Source organism: Babylonia areolata, chromosome 11 (genome assembly GCF_041734735.1).
Source record: "Babylonia areolata isolate BAREFJ2019XMU chromosome 11, ASM4173473v1, whole genome shotgun sequence".
NCBI lineage: Eukaryota > Metazoa > Mollusca > Gastropoda > Neogastropoda > Buccinidae > Babylonia > Babylonia areolata.
The window spans coordinates 23,642,959-23,662,958 of record NC_134886.1 but is presented as its reverse complement, the minus strand read 5'-3'; the positions used below and the strand labels follow the sequence as shown (position 1 = coordinate 23,662,958).

The following is a 20,000-nucleotide window of genomic DNA, read 5'->3' as shown; positions in this document are numbered from 1 at the left end:
CAATCATCAACATCACTGTCACCATAATCATCACCATTCCGCTGATCACCAAACGCTACCTCTTGCGCTTACAGTTCACACACGTCAAGCGACAGACCTCACAAGAGCAGATCTCTAGGGTCTGGGAGCACGCGATGTGCCCCGCGTGCATGTGTCCTTGCGTGTGTGCGCGCCTATGAGTTCGTGCGACATGTCAGGGTGACCCAGTAGGTTCAGAGTGTGCACGACAGAATGTCAACACTGCACCACCTGTGTGAGAGATCAGAGCCATTCTCACAGGCAGTGAGACCACCACCCTGTTTTGCATTAGCGTGTGTTTGCTTGTTTACTTGGGGGGGGGGGGGTATTCAAAGACAATAGTCATGTTGCCTTAAGGCAAACTGCCTTCGACACGGCAGGGATCCGGGGCTACAATTAACCTTGAAGGTAAAATCACCCTGTTAATCAAGACACGCTGGGTGCACTAAGGCAACTAACCCATTGTCAACATGATTATTTTAAAATCCCTTCTGCGCTTGTTCTTTTACTTCTTACGGCACTACAGTTCCTTCCGTTCCTCTCTTTTCGTCACAATGGTGGCAAACTCCAGTATGGGAAAAAAATTAAGAAAGTGTAACAGAGATGGTCAGTTTAACTGGAAGAGCACCGAACCGGTTTGCACGTTGTTGGTCGTGTCCGAATCCTTGTACAATGCCCCAAATAATTATGTGCACGTTGAAAAACCAAATTTGTTGATAAGCCCTACGTCATCAAAACTATCAAGCGGGTTTATCCTGTTTCAACAAAAACAACATGAATAAAGGATCCGCCATGTTTACGTCTGCTTCATGGGAAGTCACCCTTTGCTGGCAGCAAGTAAGGGTGAACTTTGCCTTCGGGCGTGAAGAGCCATGGGCAAGGTCTGGTTTTCCTAGATACCAGACACTGCTTACCTCGGGCAGTTTGCCTTGCCTCATGAAGATTTACCCCCAGGTAGGATGGTCTCTTGAATACCACCCAAGAGGGAGGGGGGGTCGGAGGAGAGAAGGGGGAAGGCTGGTGGGGGGGGGGGGGGGATCGTGGAGGGAAGGAGGGAGATAGTGTAGTGGGAAGCGGAAGGAACAAAGGGACAGAGGACCGGGGGAGGTGTGGACGTGAAGAGGGTCACACACACACACACACACACACACACATACACGCGCGCGGCACACACACACACACACACACTGAGAGAGACCATGACAAATTCTTTACTTCCGGGATAACAGACAAGCACTGGTGTGCTCCTTTTGTCATCCAGTCCTCGCCTCCTACAGGGTCCACACAGAGAAAGACTGGGAGACTGAGACACACACACACACACACACACACACACACACACACATCGACGAAAGAAATGGGGGAAAAAAGGTGTTGAAACACCTCAATCCTCACGAGAAACCAAACTGCATTACAAAATACCGAAGTAATCCCATCAAACACACGCTGAACGTGAGGGGTGGTGAAGGCACGTGTGGGTGTGGGTGTGGGTGGGGTGTTGGTTGTTTTGGGCTTCCAAGAAGTAACTTCATTTCAACGTCTACCCCATCAGAGGGCGCCACCCTCCGAATCATGGTCTGAGTGTGCGTGCCGGCTGTCTAGACCAATCAATACGTGTCTTACTTTGTCTGGGAACTGGTCGCTTAACACAGCTCGCGCCCTTCTCTTGATGCGAGTTGTTGTTTTTTTTAATCGTGGACTTGAAAAAAATAAAAACAAAAAACAAAAAACTGGCAGTGTTGCAGGGCCAAGTGGATTCGCCCACACAGGACGCCGCCATGCGATGGAGTGAAGGTGGGGACTGGTGGGGGGTGGGTAGGAAGGGGGTACGTGGTAGGAGGTACGATGGTGGTAGGGAGGAGGTGGAGGGGGGAGGGGGAGGGGAGATGCGTGAGAGGTGGATGGGTTGGCGCAGAACTCAGAAGGGTACACGAGGGTGAAGAAGAGGAAGAGAAAGATAGAGAGAGGAGGGGGGAGAGGGGGGGAGAGAGAGAGGGAGAGAGAAGGGGGGGGGAGAGAACTGTGGGGTGTCTGTATGGGTCAACAGGTAGGGAAGAAAGGAAGAGAGTTGAGGGGTAGAGGGGGGTGCGAGGTGGGGGCGTGATGTTGGTGAGGGAAACAGACAGACGAAGAGAGACACACACACGCAAACACAGATGACTCTGCCAACAGTCCAAATCCTCCACCGCACAGCCCCCCACACCCCCCAACCCTCCCCACACCCCGACGACCATCACCATCCTCCCCCCTGAGAGGGGTTTAATTAAACCCCAGTGCCGACCTCAACGTCAGGCTTCACTGAGATCAAGGTCAAGACGAACAGCAATCAAGTCCTCTGGAAACTCATTCGAACGGCCCAAACCCTCAAGGGGGATTGGGGAGAGGGGAGATGGGGGTGAGGGGCGGGGTGAGGGGGGGGTGAGGTGGGAATGGAGGAGGAAAGTGAGAGGCGGAGCGGAGGGGGAGGGGAGGGGAGCGAGCTGTATGGTGGTGTGGTGGTAAATTATTTAGTCGATTGATTGGTGGGTGGGCAGGTTGGCTGGTTGTTGATTGACATGGCGATTGCTTGTTTCATCGGCTGATTAGTTGGTTTGATTTACTTATCAGTTTACTGTGTATCCATTTATCAAGAAAGCTCATCAGAGACTCTTTTTACTGCGAAAATTAAGAAGTTTTAATGTTAGTCCACACATACTTGAGCTGGTGTACAGAAGTCTGACAGAAAGTGTCATGGCTTTCAGTATTGTGGCCTGGTTTGGCAATCTGACTGTGAAGTTAAAGACAAAATTAGGACGAGTTGTAAACCTGGCCAGCAAAATCATAACCAAGCCCCAGCAACAACTGAACACCCTATACCAGTCCACACTTAGCAGAAAAGCACTCCAAATTTTTAATGATTCCACTCATCCACTTAACTCTGTCTTTCAGAAACTCCCTTCTGGTAGACGATGTAAAATCCCTCTTGCAAAGAAGAATGTGTACACAAAATCATTTGCCCCCTCTGCTGTTGCTGTGATAAATGATTCGCTCAAATAATGTTTTTATTCCATTGCCTGTGATTTGTTTATTGTTATGATGGCAATTGTCTTTCTTCCCTATATGTATGCATGCATGCGTGTAAAGAAAGAAGTGAGGGGATGGGGGGAGGGGAGAAGCGTGTGGGTGCGTGTGTGTGTGTGTGTGTGTGCGCGCGCGCGCGCGTGTGTGTGAACGCGTGCTCAGCTCAGTGTTATTGTTTTGCCGCAGAGGGGCGTGAAAAGAGTTTTACGTGCTTTTAGTCTTGGTGGCGGTTGACCCTTCAACTGTGATTTCATGTTCTTAAATGTTATAATTATCTTACTGAATATTTTCTTATTATCATTGAAATGTTTCACTTTATCTTAAAATGTAATTTTTGTTTTCTTACCTAAATGTTTTCTTTTAACATGATAGTTAATATGTATGCTGTGATCAAGGAAGGGTGTGCCAGTTGCTCATTCGTTTTTTCGGTTTTATCTGTTGATGAGCATTTGTCTTTTTAAATGTTATTATTATCTTACTGAATATTCTCTTTTTATAATGATTGAAACGTACACATGCGCTCAACACGCAGGCACACACGCGCGTGCGCACACACAAAACGATGCATGCACACGCACGGGCACACACGCAACACACACACAGTTGTTACACTCTGAATGTAATAGTATCTTACCCACATGTTTTTCTTTTTACATAATAATTGATGTGTGCATGCTGATATGTGAAGGGTGTGTCCGGTTTTTTGTTTGTTTGTTTTTTGTTGTTCTTTTTTGGGGGGTTTTTTGTTTTGTTTTGTTTTTTGCATTTTATTTTAAGTGATCCTAAAGAAAATTTTCTGTTTTTGGTTGAAGCAGATAATAAAGTACTTTGAATTGAATTGAATTATTTGTTCATTAAAATATCTATGTATGTATGTTTTTATGTATGTATGCATGCTATTCCCCGAGGCCTATGATGAACGAACGGCTTCAAAGAGGATCCTTGTTGGCCACAGGGACTACTTGAACTTGGGGAGTAAAGACCCCTCCCCCCGCCTCCCTTCCCCAATCCTCCGCCCCTCCTCCATTAGCTGAGGAGAGAGGGGCATACAGCTATCTCACTTCACAGCTGTCTTTGAAGGAGGCTGTACAAACAGCTGTGACGAAAGCAGCGGCTTGGGCTGCAAGTCAGGAACATTGTCAGGGGTGAGGTATGGGTCAACAAACCCATCAGCGTTCTTAAGCGTGTGCTGTGGGTCAACAGCTTACCAACGATCTGAAGGAAAGGGCTTGGATTCACGATATCAAGGTATCAACAGTCTGGAGAGAACGTGGGTCAACAGATTATCAATCGTCTTCAGTACAGAGTTTGGCTTAGCAAGCCATGACGGACAATGACAGACTGGAAGATGAGGTCATGCCTAAAAGAATGGTTCGTGTCAAAAACCTTAACCCTTCAATAAAAACAACAACAAAAAACAACGTTCTGAGTTCTGAAAAAAACAAGAACTAAAAACAACGTTCTGAGTTCTGAAAACAACAACAACAACAACAACAAAAAACAAAACAAAAAAACCGTTCTGAGTTCGGAGTTCTGAAATCTGAAAGGTGTTGCCTGGATAAACACGTCAAGAACATTCTGAAGAAAGTGGACTGGGTTTAAAACAAGTTATACCACCCTATAAGGCAGACTGAATGTACCACGTATATATTCGAGAGAGCAAAAACCAACAACACACACCCAAAAGGCGGAAGAGTACACGGATCCACAAACTGAAAGCAACAATTAATCCCGAACTCTCTGAATAGAAGGAGGAGGGTTTGTAGGGCCAGCATGACAACTACCAGCAGCGCCGGGGAGACGGGAGAGAGGACAGCTCGTGCGGAACAGAATCCATCCATCAGGGCTCGTGTCGGGTTCCACCATGGAGCTCTGTGGTCCCTTTCAGCTCAGTGGGTTCCGCCATGGAGCTCTGTAGTCCCTTTCAGCTCAGTGGGTTCCACCATGGAGCTCTGTGGTCCCTTTCAGCTCAGTGGGTTCCGCCATGGAGCTCTGTAGTCCCTTTCAGCTCAGTGGGTTCCGCCATGGAGCTCTGTGCCCTTTCAGCTCAGTGGGTTCCGCCATGGAGCTCTGTAGTCCCTTTCAGCTCAGTGGGTTCCGCCATGGAGCTCTGTGGTCCCTTTCAGCTCAGTGGGTTCCACCATGGAGCCCTGTAGTCCCTTTCAGCTCAGTGGGTTCCACCATTGAGCTCTGTAGTCCCTTTCAGCTCAGTGGGTTCCGCCATCGAGCTCTGTAGTCCCTATCAGCTCAGTGGGTTCCGCCATCGAGCTCTGTAGTCCCTTTCAGCTCAGTGGGTTCCGCCATCGAGCTCTGTAGTCCCTATCAGCTCAGTGGGTTCCACCATGGAGCTCTGTGGTCCCTTTCAGCTCAGTGGGTTCCACCATGGAGCTCTGTAGTCCCTTTCAGCTCAGTGGGTTCCACCATGGAGCTCTGTGGTCCCTTTCAGCTCAGTGGGTTCCACCATGGAGCTCTGTAGTCCCTATCAGCTCAGTGGGTTCCGCCATGGAGCTCTGTAGTCCCTTTCAGCTCAGTGGGTTCCGCCGTGGAGCTCTGTACTCCCTTTCAGCTCAGTGGGTTCCGCCATCGAGCTCTGTGGTCCCTTTCAGCTCAGTGGGTTCCGCCATCGAGCTCTGTGGTCCCTTTCAGCTCAGTGGGTTCCACCATGGAGCTCTGTAGTCCCTTTCAGCTCAGTGGGTTCCACCATAGAGCTCTGTAGTCCCTTTCAGCTCAGTGGGTTCCACCATCGAGCTCTGTGGTCCCTTTCAGCTCAGTGGGTTCCACCATCGAGCTCTGTAGTCCCTTTCAGCTCAGTGGGTTCCGCCATCGAGCTCTGTAGTCCCTTTCAGCTCAGTGGGTTCCGCCATCGAGCTCTGTAGTCCCTGGTGGGGGTAGTCTGATCTTTCTCAGTCACTGTCATCGGCGCAAGGCTCGTGCGACATTAAATTTTGTTTGTTGAAGTATGATAAGAAACACAAAGGTTGTTTTTTGGGGGTTTTTTTTGGGTTTTTTTTTCAAACTCAAAACCAAACTTCATGAGCAAATTAATGGGTATAACAAGAACTATCTGTACACGAACAACTATATGCAAACCGCCGGCCAAGGGCAAAAGCAACCAAATAAACGTTAACTCTGTACAAATTTTGATCCTTGACGAGCCCCCAAATGTCAAATAATGTTGTTGTTTTTTTCTTGTTGATATATCCAGAGGATGAATGAATGAATGGTTTATTCATTTATAGGCCATTGCCCCTTATGAAAGGGTGTCACAAATTCTTCATAGACATCGCATCGTGCACTGAAAAATGACATTCGTTCAGATAACATAAATATATCATACCTTATTTCTAAGTAATATGCCCTCACCTTAGTAATACATAATACACATCATGAAACATATTGTATTCAACTGACATTTATACACCTAAATGATATATGATATACGCTAAATAATAACTCTTACATGCGTGGCTAATAACGCTGTTACGTAATACACATAGTCCGTATGTAGTCGTTACTGGATACACTAAGACATAAGAACAGATCGGAGCTTAAACGATTTATACAGATAAATTGATAGGTTTCTAATAGTTTGTTCATGCGCTGATGCCATAAGTAACGACAGTCTAAACTGACTTGGGAACTTAAAATATTTCAGTGGTATGTACTGTACTCTTAAATTATACAAGACAGGACAGGATAGAACAAAGTGCACCTCATTTTCTTTCTCCATCTGGCAAAGTAGACATAATAAGTCAGCCTCATTGTGCATTCTATGACGATAACCATGTTCAGCAATATCGGAAATGCCCAGTCTGAATCTTGTCATTGTATACCTTAAATATCTATCTAGATTCATTTGTAAATATGTTTTGATATCAGGTATAGTACAAAAACTTCTGTAAACATTAAATCTTTCACTATTTTTTACATGAAAGTCCCATTCTTGCCATCTACACAGAATTAACCTTTCCTTGAAAACCCGAAGAAACTCGTCAATCCCTTCCACACCTTGGTTAAGCCACACATAACTAAAACCAAACATGCACAACTTAGAACGTATGTTAGTAGCCCAGTTTGTTTACCAAGTGCATCAAAATCGAATAACATTTTGTAGGCTTTGTGAGGTAGTCTAGACTCATGCATTCTTACTAATTTTAGCCAGTATTTAATGCACTTCATAACTTAATTTATATAAATAGGATACCTGTTTGTTTCTCCATATACAAAATCATTAGGTGTTCGTGTTTCTATACCCAAATATCTTTTTAATGCAAATAAATGAACATCTCTGAATCCAGAGAGAGAGCCAACAACATAAACAGCAGCCGACACCCCTACTGCCTTGCATGCCGGGAGCGAGTACACTCCCTTTATTTCCCAGAAGATAATGCGTGACTCCTCCAGTCACAACAGTTTACGTGGTACAGCGGAGGACACAGGCGACAGGGGAACGGTTCACAGACAGGCGAGGGGCCGGGGTGGCCTGCTGACTCACATCACCAATCGGAGACAGAAAGAAGAACCTTCATTTTGGGAGCGGAGAGACGGAGTATCATAAGTGGCAAGGCCAAAGTCACTACCCCCCCCCCCCCCCCACCCCCACCCAACCACCCCTTGCTTCTCTCCACCCCCCAACAGACACATCATTACACAAGACTGGGGGCGGGGTGGTGAAATGAACGACTTCCAACGCGGAGGATAGACAGCCAAAAGAAACATTCCAACCTCTCGCTGGAATCCAGTTCCCATCTCGGACGATCAATGTTTCCACGAAATGAAATGAAAGTACATACATACATACATACATACATATCTATCTATCTATCTATCTATCTATCTATCTATCTATCTATAGACATATAAATACACACACACACACACACACACACATGCAAACACATGCAAACACCAACTTTAACTAGCATAGAAGTGATACAAGTAGACAACATGATTATGAAATAATAAGCAGCCACTAATGAAATGTAAGAATAGCGATGAGAAGGAGGAGGAGGAAGAAGGAGGAGGAAGAAGGAGGAGGAGGAGGCGAAGAAGAGTGGAGTGATGGCCTACAGGCAAAGCGTCCGTCTAGGAAGTGAGAGAATCTGAGCGCGCTGGTTCGAACCACGGCTCAGTCGCCAATATTTTCTCCCCCTCCACAAGACCTTGGGTGGTGGTCTAGACGCTAGTCATTCGGATGAGGCGATAAACCGAGGTCCCGTGGGCAGCATGCACTTAGCGCACGTAAAAGACCCCAGGCAAAATTCTGCAGAAAAATTCACTTCAATCGATAGGAAAAACAAATAAAACTGCACGCAGGGAGGAAAAAAAAAAGGGAAATAAAAAAGACGGCGCTCTCAGTGTAGTGACGCGCTCTCCCTGGGGAGAGCAGCCCGAATTTCACACAGAGAAATCTGTTGTGACAAAAGCGAAATATAAATACAAATACTAAGGGGGAGGTATCAATTACTCAGTGTGCAATGCCCTCGGAAAGAAAAGAAAAAAAGAAAAGAAAAGAAACAAGAGAGGCAAGGCCTTCAAGACTCACTTGTGATACACTTAAAAAAAAAAAAAAATTCTAATCGTTAAAATGTGTTCTGTATTTGTTATCATAAAGCTTCGCGTTAAAAAATAAAAAAATAAAAAAAATAAAAAAAAATAAAAAGATTTGAACCCCGCGTGTTCCGGTGAGAAGAAACTGCCTTATCCATTACACTATCGTGGCTCCTTACCTGACGTTCGAAACAAGCGACAAGCGAAAGGGGAACCGGCAAGCCTGTGATAACCATCGGGGCATTTCCTTGCTCTCCATCACAGGCAAGATACTTGCCAGGATCCTACTAAACCGCCTCACAGCACACCTTGACCAAGGTCATTTGCCTGAGAGCCAATGTGGATTCCGGAAAGAGCGCGGAACCACCGACATGGTGTTTGCTGCAAGGCAGCTGCAAGAGAAATGTCAGGAGCAAAATGCTGATCTGTTCTCCACCTATGTCGACCTCACTAAGGCCTTCGACACCGTGAGTAGAGAGGGACTGTGGAAGATCATGGCTAAGTACGGATGCCCTCGGAAATTTATTTCCTTGGTCAGCCAATTCCATGAAGGCATGCAAGCTCGAGTCCAGGACAATGGCGAAACATCTGCTCCTTTTGCTGTCACAAATGGTGTCAAGCAAGGCTGCGTCCTGGCTCCAACGCTGTTCAGCCTCATGTTCTCTGCAATGCTTACTGATGCCTTCAGAGATGGCGATGTTGGAATCGGCCTAAAGTACCGAACAGATGGCAGGTTGTTTAACCTCAGAAGGCTTCAAGCAAAAACGAAGGTCATGACAGACATCATCAGAGACTTTTTGTTTGCTGATGATTGTGCCCTCAACGCTGGATCTGAAGCTGACATGCAACTCTGCGTCGACAAGTTTGCCACTGCCAGCAGGAACTTCGGCCTTACCATCAGCACGAGGAAAACTGAAGTTCTCCATCAGCCAGCCCCAGAGAACCCCTACGTTGAGCCCAACATCACAGTCAACGGTCAGAGACTCAGTGCGGTGGAGCGGTTCACATACCTTGGCAGCACACTGTCACGGAATGCGACCATCGACGATGAAGTGAACGTCAGGATTGCAAGAGCAAGCGCAACTTTTGGCAGACTCAGTGCAAATGTCTGGAACAGAAGAGGCATTAGTCTTGAGACCAAGCTAAAGGTCTACAGAGCAGTAGTTCTCCCCACACTACTGTACGCCTGCGAAACTTGGATAGTGTACCAACGACATGCCAAGAAGCTGAACCACTTCCACACAACATGCCTCAGGAAGCTACTGAACATCAAGTGGCAAGACAGGACCCCAGACACAGAGGTGCTCGCAAAAGCCACCCTTCCCAGCATCTTCACCATCCTGATGCAGTCCCAGCTTCGCTGGGCTGGACACGTGGTGCGCATGCCAGACCATCGGCTGCCCAAAAGGCTCTTCTATGGCGAGCTGCAACAAGGGAAGAGATCACACGGAGGTCAGAAGAAGCGCTTCAGAGATACTCTGAAAGTCTCTCTTAAAGCGTTTGATATCAACCCTGACTCCTGAGAGGAATCTGCAGTGGACCGTGACAAATGGCGCGCTGCTGTGCACAAAGGCGCCAAGTTGTGCGAGGCCAACAGGACTGCAGCAGCTGTTCAGAAGAGGCAGGCCAGAAAGTCACGGGCAAACAAGCTCCCTGACAATGATATGCCTGTCTTTGTCTGCCCCAACTGTCAGCGAACATTTCGTGCGCAGATTGGACTATTCAGCCATCTGCGCATTCACAGATAGATTCATGAGCATCCTCCCCCCCCACCCCACCACCACCCTCCCCCCATCCCCCAGCTGGATGACAACGATGGTCATCATCGATCTCGATGGACACACCACCACCTGACGTTCTAAAATTTAACATTTGAACATACTTTTTTAAAGGGCGACAAATCAATTGCGGTATTCGCAGTGAGAACGCTGTTTAAATCATATTATTCTGGTGTATCTTGGGCATTAAAAAAATCTGTAAGGGCAATAAAAAAAATAAAAAATAAAAAAAATAAAAAAATCTTTTTAATGGCTATCGCCGCAATCACACTGCAACATTTAGCCGTTTTCACTAGATCTAGATAGATGTACAAGTTTAGTTACACCCGCCGGGAATGTAGTACGACACCACGATCGATTAATTTCTCTTTTATGTTCATTCTAGTTTTATAGTTTTAAAGTTGATATGAAAATTTAGTATTTTGTTAAACTAATAACATGCAGAGCCAAGTACAAGTACTTCTAAACGTCGTAAGAAGTGAAAAGGACTTCATTTTGAGAAAAGTCAAGACTGGAAATTTTTTCGTTTCATCGTGATCAGTTCAAGGGTATTAACTCGCATGGTTTACAATTTTTAACTGTGAATTCCGACTGATTCTGTGGATATTTTTATGGCAGTTTGGGGCATAATCCAGTAAGTGATGAGGCGTTCACAAATCTTTAACGGTCTCCTCCAACTTTCCATCACAGTTATCATGTATTGTCGATTGAATATAGGACTGAACGGGCAGGTGAACAACTTGAAACAAAATGGCGTCGTTCGCGTTCGCGAAGAATATGAGCACGCGCTTTGAATGTGTATAAATATGTGTACGCAATTGATTTTTGCCCATGACCTTCAGGGCTCAGCCAACAGATCTGTAAAGTCCACTCGTCGTACTGATTTTACTATTTTCCGAAAAAGACCACTTGGGCGAATGCTGAACATAGTGACAGCCCTGTACACTGAGAGTAAAACACACAAGCTTTTTATGTATTGAGTATAATTTCAAAATGTAATGTTTAAGATGAGAAAGATCAGTTTAAAGCAAATTAAGTCCCCTAGCATTAATTACAGAGTAATTTCCCTTTTTTACTATCTGCACCAAAAACGTTTGCAAAATAAATAAAACTTCCATGCTTAGCAAAAGAAGTTCCTGTTTGAACAAAAAATGATAATAATGACTGCTCTTGTTGTTGTGTCAGAATATCAGATCAAAGTGCCAAGTTTAGAGAATACAAAAAATATAAATGTAACAGTAAATGCAGTTTGCATATAATTAGGCTTCATTTTTTGGTTGTTGTTGTTGTTGTGCCCATCCCAGAGGTGCAATATTGTTTTAAACAAGATGACTGGAAAGAGGTCAGGCATCTCCTTGGCAGATGTGGTGTAGCGTATATGGATTTGTCCGAACGCAGTGACGCCTCCTTGAGCTACTGAAACTGAAACTGACTGGAAAGAACTGAATTTTTCCTATTTTTATGCCTAATTTGGTGTCAACTGACAAAGTATTTGCAGAGAAAATGTCAATGTTAAAGTTTACCACGGACACACACACACACACACACACACACACACACACACACACACACAAACACACACACACAATCGAACACCGGGTTAAAACATAGACTCACTTTGTTTGCACAAGTGAGTCAATAAAAGCAGGACTGACCATAGGACAGGGTTGCACAAAAAAAGAAAAAAAAGAAAAAAAAGCTAGACAAGACAGAAAACAAAACATATAACAACACAGTCATTTCAAAAGAGTTCACACACACACAGAGTGACAAACACACATGCAGGCACACACACACACACACACACACACACACACACACACACACACACACACGAAACAGCAAAACACACACAGATGGCAAACCCCCCACCCCCACCACCAAAAAAGAGAGAGAGAAAAAAGAAAAGAAAAGTGGTAACTTGCAAAGAAACAATGATGTAAAGGAGTATTGTGGGAGTTGCAGCCGTGGCCTGGAAAGCATCAGGAGTCTATGGGCTGTGAATCTCTTGGGGCTCTTTGACACAAGTCACTACTTCCTCTGTTCCCTGGTCCCGGTTACACGGCAGTCAGACAACGCTTATCTCTTCGCCCCCCACCCCACCCTCTCTTTTTGATTGGTCGCGCGCGCGCGCGCGCGTTTGCATGTATGTGCGTTACTGTGTGTGAGTGATTGTGTGTGTGTGTGTGAGTGAGTGAGTGTGTGTGAGAGAGAGAAAGAGAGAGAGTGTGTGTGTGTGTTCTGACTAGCCTTTGTCTGAACGTGTGTGTGTGTGTGTGTGTGTGTGTGTGTGTATGTGTGTGTGCTCGTTCTTCTGTTTAATGTGTCCGTCTGCGTGTGTGAGTGAGTGCGTGTCCTGGAGTTTGCTGTAAACGACGGATAACTATGCAAAATAGTGACCGACCAGAGAAAAAAAAGACAATGAACGCGTTTCCAGCTGTGATGTGCCGGGGGCGCGCTGCTCGCAGTTCATAACTAATCACCATGCCTCCGATCAACCAACCATTCATACACTGACCTCTTGCTTTATCCCCCAATAATTCACAGCCAACGGGCTCCATGATAATCAACCTACTTTGTTCTGGAGCTCAAACGTTTAACAGTAGAGCCCCCCAAAACTCCACGGGATCTCGAATCCTGGTCAAAACGATTCGACTCCAGTTCTTGATTTTTTTTTTTTCTCCAAAATGCTTCAGTAAGTTATTTCTTTGGTTCTTCAACGCGTGCTTTGTGTGTGCGCGAGCGTGTATGTGTCTACACGCACGTGTGTGTACGTGTGTGCATATCTGTGCTTATGTATATGTTTTTGTGTGTGTACGTAAGCGAAAATACGTGCGCGATCTCTCTCTCTCTCTCTCTCTCTCTCTCTCTCTATATATATATATATACACGTCAGCACCATGCACGCAAATTTCCATGAATGCGCCCAAACAGTCACTCTGTGTAACAGAGCATGTCTCAGACGCGCGCGCGTGCGTATGAGTGCGTGCGTGAGTGCGTGCGCGGCTGTGTGCCCGCATCCGCGCATGTCCGAGTGTGCGTGTCGGCGTGCGTGCGGTGTCATTCGTGTCATGACCGCCATGAAAAGTCCATCACTTATTCAGGGAAGGCCTTCCCGTTACTTTGCACAACACACACACACACACACATACACACACACATTGTCACACACACACACACACACACACACACACACACAGAGAGAGCAGCAAACATTGTAATTGTAGGCAGATAGTGTGTTCACTCCACAAATATATCTATATATCTTTGGTAAATGCACTCACTCCTTGGGAAACAAAAATGGAAATAGACAAGGGCGAGACACTGAGAGAGAGAGACAGACAGAGATAGAGACAGAGAGACAGAGTTTGTGTGTGTGTGTGTGTGTGTGTGTGTGTGTGTGTGTGAGGACGTGGGACAGAGCGAGAGATAAAGAGAGGGACACAGACATAACGTGAGAGGTCCACTGATTGTCTTTGCTACACACAAAGACCCCACACCCCTACTCCACTCATTCCAGCTACCACCTCCCAACCCCCCAGGCCCCCACACACACACCCCACCTCCCACCCCCGCCACGCCTCCCCTTCATTCCCCCAACACCACCTGCCCCCTACCCTCTCTTTGAGCGCACTCCTTTGTCAAAGAACTCCCAAAGTCAAAGAAAGGATACACCGGGATAGAGACAAGCAAAGCAGAAAATGCCACTGAGTCAACACAGTTTAGGGGCCCCAGGATGGCCTTTGGAATGCGCACAGCACCCCCTACCCCCACCGCTCCCACCCCTTCCTCCCTCCCACCCCTCCAGAAAGTGAACACCGAGTGGGGGTAAGTTCGTGAGAGCCGGTCATCAGTGGTTCGGAGTAGGAGGGGTTTGTGGGGGAAGGGAGGTGGGGGGGGGATTGGGGGGGGGGGTACGAGAAGGAAGGAAGGGGGTAGGGTGGTGGTGGTGGTGAGGGGTTGTTTCAGGTCATTAAACACTTTGCAGGTCCACGGCACTGAGAAATTATTACAGGTCAATGGTAAATGGGCCTGCTGCATGGTGACCGGTGATCTCCGGTCTTAACCTCCACTTCGATGAAATGAATACAGGCGTTTTCACGGTGTTGTAACCTTTTTTTTCATGCCTGAGGTCTTAACATTTCTTTTTTTAGCCCGACTGTCTGTCCATCTGAACATGAGGAAAACACGGTCACCAAGCTCTTTCATTCATTCATTCAGTCAGTCAGTCTCTCTGCCTTTGTCTATCTGTCTCTTTCTCCCCTATGTATTAATGTATTAATTATGTCTCAGATATTGTCTCCTTTCTTTTTACATTTGGTCTTCGTCCTTCTTTCTTTATGTCCTTTCTTATTTCAATGTGCGTGCGTGCGCGCGCGCGCGCGTGTGTGAATGTGTGTGTGTGTGTGTGTGTAATTATGAGAACGGGTACAGGTGTTCTAATGTGCATGTGAGCGAACGCTTTGTGTGTGCGCGCGTGAACACACGTGCATTTAATATGTTCACGTTTTGTCGTGGTTTAACAGAATGTGAAGAGAAGACGAACAAAGTCAAAAGGGAGAAGAGAACAGAGGATTGAAGACAAAGAAGAAGTGAAGGAGGTGGATGAAGAGGACCATCAGAGAGAGAGAGAGAGGAAGGGCGAGAGTTAAAGAGAGGGGGAGACAGAGAGAAACAGGAAGTAAAGAGAGAAGGGGGGATGGGAGGGCGAGAGTTAAAGAGAGGGGGAGACAGAGAGAAACAGGAAGTAAAGAGAGAAGAGGGGATGGGAGGGCGAGAGTTAAAGAGAGGGGGAGACAGAGAGAAACAGGAAGTAAAGAGATAAGGGGGGGATGGGAGGGCGAGAGTTAAAGAGAGGGGGAGACAGAGAGAAACAGGAAGTAAAGAGAGAAGGGGGGATGGCAGGGCGAGAGTTAAAGAGAGGGGGAGACAGAGAGAAACAGGAAGTAAAGAGAGAAGGGAGGGATGGGAGGGCGAGAGTTAAAGAGAGGGGGAGACAGAGAGAAACAGGAAGTAAAGAGAGAAGGGGGGGATGGGAGGGCGAGAGTTAAAGAGAGGGGGAGACAGAGAGAAACAGGAAGTCAAGAGAGAAGAGAGAGAGAGGGGGACAGAGAAAATAGTGTGGAAAGAGAGGGGAGAGGGAAGAGAGAGAACATAACAGAAGAGGGAGTGAGGGAGAGAGACACAGAGAGAGAGAGAGCGCTCTACCAAAGATTAGCAGGATTAAACATCAAAAGACAGACACCGAAGAAAAAAAAAACAATTTTAATCAAGTCAGGAGAGAAAAAAAAAGAAAAACAATGACATACACGCACGCGCGCGAGCGCTCGCACACACACACACACACACACAACAACAACAACAACAACAAACAAACAAAAACAACAAAGGCAATTAAGAAAAACAACATTCTGATGTCATTCGACACTCTTCAAAGGCACAAAAAAGAAGCATATGTGATCATGGTATCAATTTCGCTGCGGTGTGCGCGCGTGCGTTTGTGCGTGCGTGTGCATGCGTCTGTTCGTGCATGCGCTCTCACATGTGTGTGTGTGTGTGTGTGTGTGTGTGTGTGTGTGTGTGCGTGTGCGTGCGTGTGTCTGCATGCAGACGCCAGTTAATTCCCAGCCACCACCACCACCCACCCCTCCCGTCGTCACACCCTCCGCTCTCTTACCGCCCTTTACATAATTTACATAACAACAGTAACCGTGGCGACGATAGCCCTTTACACCACACACACACTAACACAATAACAGTGGTGAGGACACATCTTTTCATGTACACAATACCACTCACGAGGACACCTCATTACATGTACACAATATCACAAAGTATCAACGAGGGGGAGAAAAAAAAAAAAGTGACAAAGGATTTTAACCGGAGTCAAGTGGGCGCGGCTGAGTATGTTGCAGGGTGTGGTTTTCTGAAATCAATCCCCCCGTTGGGAAAAAAGAAAAAAAGAAAAAAGAAAAAATGTCAGATATATATATATATATATATATATATATATATATATATATATATATATATTGGTCTATATAGATGTACATAACATTTGAGGCGTGATATCAATGACTGGATACGTCAATGAACGCCACGCCATACAGATCAGTGAAACAAGTGTCCACTTCTCCCGGCCTGCTTTGTCTGTCGAGAGGACGTGGAGAAATTCCCCATCGTTATTTCTTTTGGAAAAGAGGTTGACTTGATTACAGTGGTGGTCAAATGCTAAAGCCGGCAGTCAGGGTTCAGAAGGTCAAACTGGGCATTATGTTACCTTACTCAGTGTGTGTGTGTGTGTGTGTGTGTGTGTGTGTGTGTGTGTGTGTGTGTGTGTGTGTGTGTGTTCGAGCGTGCGCGCATATGTTTCCCCGTGAGGCCAAACAGCGGTTTCTAAACCATCATGCAAACAAACCACAACACACACACACACACACACACACACACACACACACACACTAAATCACCACACTGTTGGTTGAACCATGTAAAAAAAAATTTTTTTTAAAGGGGGAGATAAATGACTCACTGACAAGAGTGATGAGAGAACAGGGGGAGGGGGAGGGGGGAACAGAAACAAACAAAAAAACAAACAAAACCAAAAACAAACAAACAACAAAAAAAACCTAATGATAAACTTAATCATTTCCCCGAGAGATACTCGAGTGTCGTGGGAAAACTAACAGAATAATACCCACGATGACATTCCATTGTTTTCCCATTGTGTACTCGTGTGTGTGCGTGTGCGTGTGTGTGTGTGTGTGTGTGTGTGTGTTTTCTCCCGTTATTGTAGTGCAGTTTACATGTGTGTACAGTTAAGTGTAGGCCAGTGTAGTGTAGTGTAGCGTAGCGCAGTATAGTGTAGCGTAGTGTAGTGTAGTGTAGTGTAGTATAGTGTTGTACAGTATACCTAGGAAGTGTGTGTGTGTGCGCGTTGTGTGTGTGTGTGTGTGTGTGTGTGTGTGTGTGTGTGTGTGTGTGTGTGTGCCTGTGTGCCTGTGTGTGTCTGTGTGTGGTTATTAACGACCTGTCTGTCCACCTCAGGTCTGCCCGAGTCATGGAGCAGTCTACAGTTACCAATTTAAGAAGAAGAAAAAAGCCTGTCCAATCCCACAAACTCAAACATCACGTGGACAGAGAGAGAGAGAGAGAGAGAGAGAGAGAGAATAACACACACATACAAACACTCTCACACAAATACACAACACGCACAGAGGAACATGACAGCACACACACACACACACACACACACACACACACAGAGCAAATGACAGTAACGTGACGACCAACGTAATTATCTCCTGTTTGTGTTTGTGAGCTTCTGCACACATCGAGAGACAGACAGACAGACAGAGATCTAAATTCCCCAACAGAAACAGGAATACAACATGGCTGCCCGGAGCAGGTCAGAAGCACAGACGGAAACAGAAGCAACGTACCAGAAAATGATACGCAGTGAACAGAGCAACAATTGTTTCATAAGGTGACTGGCACAAAATACAGCAGACGGAGAGAGAGAGAGAGAGAGAGAGAGAGAGAGAGAGAGAAAGATAAGGATCACGATACAGAGAGGCAGATCCACAAAGCGAACATGGGAAAAGAAAATCAAAACCCCAAACAATCATTATGATTACACTCCCAAACTGGTGCAGACATACAAACAATGCACTAAAGTGTGCGTGACGTGCAAAAAACGTCTGCCAGCCTTGCAGTGAGATTCCTTGCAAGTACGATGATTGAACAATCCACGAGCTTTCAACAACCACCACCGCACCCCCCTATCCCCCCTTTTTATTTTCATGTATATATATTTTTTTTAAAACAACAACTAAACATGTATGAAAGGACTCACACCAACAACGGCAATTGCTTTCCATCCGAATCCAACACCTACCCCACATTCATAAAGGAAAATGTTCCATTATCATATCCCTGCCTTTACTGATGGAAGAGAAAACGTGTTGAAATAAACCTTCAGGCAATCATGAATTTCACGAGTCACATAACCCACTGGAGTCATACAAAAAAGCTGTGTGACCAACAGCTGAACCTCAATTATAGGACCGCAAACAGGAAAGGAACGTTAATCCTTTTCGTGAGAAAGAGCCCTTTTTTTCAAATTGTTGTACGACACGGGATCACTTTCAAAATTCTGGTGAGACAATGGAACACTTTCAAAATTCTGGTGAGACAATGGAACACTTTCAAAATTCTGGTGAGACAACGGACCAATTTTCAAAAGCTGATGAGACAATGGACCATTTTTTAAATTTTGATGAGACAATGTACCACTTTGAAAAAATTTGGTGAGACAATGGACCAATTTTAAAAAGCTGGTGAGACAATGGACAATGGACCAATTTTAAAAAGCTGGTGAGACAATGGACCACTTTTAAAACTCTGGTGAGACAATGGACCAATTTCAAAATTCTGGTGAGACAACGGACCACTTTAAAAATTTTGGTGAGACAATGGACCAATTTCAAAATTCTGGCGAGACAACGGACCACTTTTAAAACTTTGGTGAGACAACAGACCAATTTCAAAATTCTGGTGAGACAATGGACCATTTCTTAAAAAGAACTGTGAGACAATGGGCCACTTTTAAAACCTTTCGTGGGACAAGAGCAGACATTTGCAATATAATTGCAGTGTCCTTAAGTACGTGTCAGGGAAGGACTCAAAAATGGTTAAACGTGCGAGTAAAAAAACTAGTTTTAAAGAAATGTTTAATCAATCAGTCTTCTTGAAAATGTTGTTGCTGGTGAATGGCAAGAAGTCCATTCAAATTTTTTTTAATTAAAAAAGGATGATAATAGTGCTTTCGTTGTTGTTTTTGTTTTTAAACCCACTCAAAATTAATAGTATATGTACCCCTAGAGCCCTGCGATTTGACACTGAAGTCCACTATTTAAACATTAAATGCTCCCTTTAAGATTTGTTTTTCTTCTTTCTTTTTTTTTTTCTTTTTTTTTCTTTTTAAATTCATTCTCACATATCAAGGGTGACAGACAACAACAACAAAAAAGTGAACTGACCTGCAACTACAGCACGCATTCATGCAGAAAAACAACATGCAGAGCGTGGCTTACATGGACCAGTCAACGCACGGCATCAATCACCACGTGACCCTTTCCAACCAATCGACGTCCCCTCGCGGCACCCGAAGGTATCCTCGGTGCGTCTCGCACAGACCACTTCCCCTTCTCATTGGTCAGTACGTCCGTGTATTTCCTGAGCTGCTCCAATCAAAACTCGCGAAAAGAACTGAAAAAATAAAGCAAAGCAGGAACAAAAAAGGGCAATAGCAAAGTAAAACTTCAGTTGAAAGCCATTCACAACAAAAGAACAGAAAAAAGACACTGGTGTACATACATAGGTATACTTACGAGAGCAGAATTTCAAAAGAATAAATAAATAAATAAATAAATACATACATAAAAAGAATAGGCAGTGTAAAGACAACATCAACAACAACCGACGTTCTGTGACGCCAGCTGATCTCTGAGCACAATAACAGCAGTTTCTTGTGACTGGATATATTGAAGCAATGCAAACGGAAAAAGCATAAACGTTAAATTGAAACACTTA

The 20,000-nt window shown here is 45.3% G+C and overlaps 1 protein-coding gene across 1 annotated transcript in view; it reads right to left on the bottom strand.

The window, feature by feature from the left end:
• Positions 1-20,000, bottom strand: part of LOC143287612 (tripartite motif-containing protein 2-like) — a 156,174-nt gene that overhangs the window by 101,606 nt on the left and 34,568 nt on the right. Inside the window, exon 2 of the mRNA XM_076595730.1 lies at positions 19,502-19,676. The gene's annotated coding sequence lies outside the window, so the exon portion shown is untranslated. The remainder of the gene's footprint in view (positions 1-19,501; positions 19,677-20,000) is intronic.